This window comes from Denticeps clupeoides, unplaced genomic scaffold, assembly GCF_900700375.1.
Source record: "Denticeps clupeoides unplaced genomic scaffold, fDenClu1.1, whole genome shotgun sequence".
Lineage (NCBI taxonomy): Eukaryota > Metazoa > Chordata > Actinopteri > Clupeiformes > Denticipitidae > Denticeps > Denticeps clupeoides.
Genome location: NW_021630109.1, coordinates 178129 through 180592, shown reverse-complemented (window position 1 = coordinate 180592; position 2464 = coordinate 178129).

Genomic DNA, 2464 nt, shown 5'->3' with positions numbered 1-2464 from the left:
ACCACTGTTGCAAGAAACAAACATGCTTGAAGTTCTAAAGACCTATGATAACAAAGAAGCAGGGCCAGCTCCTCGTTAGTATAGTGGTGAGTATCCCTGCCTGTCACGTGGGAGACCGGGGTTCGATTTCCCGAAGGGGAGGCGATGCTCTTGTGTTTTTTATTTGCCATTAGAGATTACCTTGATCTCCATTAAAAAAAAAAATCATGTTTTTGAACACAATTAGATTTCTGTTTATGGAACCCAAAGGTTTATGCTTTTTCCAGATAAAACCATTGATACAAGAATGCAGGCCTCTCTTGTCTTGGCACTTCAGGCGTTTTTGTTGGCTTTTTTGAGACCTGGTAATTGTTCTTGCCTGTTTTTATGGAACTAATATATGTAAAATTGTTCCATTGTAACAAAAGAACCCAAAATAGACACAAAAAATAAATTATAGAGGGAAACAAAGAGAAAGAATAAGAAACAAATTCCAGTGAGGGAGGCCAGACCCTGGTAGAAGTAGAAAAGCTGAATGCAGGAACATGCATTCAACAATGCAGAAATCGAACGAGAATTGCTGGTGTCTTCCCATTGTAAGTCGCTTTGGATAAAAGCGTCTGCCAAATAAAGTAAAGTAAAGTAAAGTAAAGTAATGTGAGAGTAGAACCCCCCGAGCAGTTGAGGGGGAAAGAGACCTCTGTATGAGGTTTGAATCCTTTCTTTTATAATGGACGTTTATCTCACAGAAGTGTTGCAACTGATCAATCAGTTTCTCCTTTGAGGTTTATGCTTTTTCCAGATAAAACCATTGATACAAGAATGCAGGCCTCTCTTGTCTTGGCACTTCAGGCCATTTGTTGGCCTTTTTGAGACCTGGTAATTGTTCTTGCCTATGAGGGGGAGGTCAGTTTCCAGATAAAGCATAGGTCTTTGTTAACAAACCAAAAATTGCATTTACACAGTCCAAACAGCTTTGCCGAAACCCGGGATTGAACCAGGGACCTTTAGATCTTCAGTCTAACGCTCTCCCAACTGAGCTATTTCGGCTCATACCTCATACCTACTATGAAATCAATCTAAATGTCACAAACCACTGTTGCAAGAAACAAACATGCTTGAAGTTCTAAAGACCTATGATAACAAAGAAGCAGGGCCAGCTCCTCGTTAGTATAGTGGTGAGTATCCCCGCCTGTCACGCGGGAGACTGGGGTTCGATTCCCCGACGGGGAGGCAATGCTTTTGTGTTTTTTATTTGCCATTAGAGATTACCTTGATCTCCATTAAAAAAAAAAATCATGTTTTTGAACACAATTAGATTTCTGTTTATGGAACCCAAAGGTTTATGCTTTTTCCAGATAAAACCATTGATACAAGAATGCAGGCCTCTCTTGTCTTGGCACTTCAGGCGTTTTTGTTGGCTTTTTTGAGACCTGGTAATTGTTCTTGACTGTTTTTATGGAACTAATATATGTAAAATTGTGCCATTGTAACAAAAGAACCCAAAATAGACACAAAAAATAAATTATAGAGGGAAACAAAGAGAAAGAATAAGAAACAAACTCCAGTGAGGGAGGCCAGACCCTGGTAGAAGTAGAAAAGCTGAATGCAGGAACAATGTGAGAGTAGAACCCCCCGAGCAGTTGAGGGGGAAAGAGGCCTCTGTATGAGGTTTGAATCCTTTCTTTTATAATGGACGTTTATCTCACAGAAGTGTTGCAACTGATCAATCAGTTTCTCCTTTGAGGTTTATGCTTTTTCCAGATAAAACCATTGATACAAGAATGCAGGCCGCTCTTGTCTTGGCACTTCAGGCCATTTGTTGGCCTTTTTGAGACCTGGTAATTGTTCTTGCCTGTGAGGGGGAGGTCAGTTTCCAGATAAAGCATAGGTCTTTGTTAACAAACCAAAAATTGCATTTACACAGTCTAAACAGCTTTGCCGAAACCCGGGATTGAACCAGGGACCTTTAGATCTTCAGTCTAACGCTCTCCCAACTGAGCTATTTCGGCTCATACCTCATACCTACTATGAAATCAATCTAAATGTCACAAACCACTGTTGCAAGAAACAAACATGCTTGAAGTTCTAAAGACCTATGATAACAAAGAAGCAGGGCCAGCTCCTCGTTAGTATAGTGGTGAGTATCCCCGCCTGTCACGTGGGAGACCGGGGTTCGATTTCCCGAAGGGGAGGCGATGCTCTTGTGTTTTTTATTTGCCATTAGAGATTACCTTGATCTCCATTAAAAAAAAAAATCATGTTTTTGAACACAATTAGATTTCTGTTTATGGAACCCAAAGGTTTATGCTTTTTCCAGATAAAACCATTGATACAAGAATGCAGGCCTCTCTTGTCTTGGCACTTCAGGCGTTTTTGTTGGCTTTTTTGAGACCTGGTAATTGTTCTTGCCTGTTTTTATGGAACTAATATATGTAAAATTGTTCCATTGTAACAAAAGAACCCAAAATAGACACAAAAAATA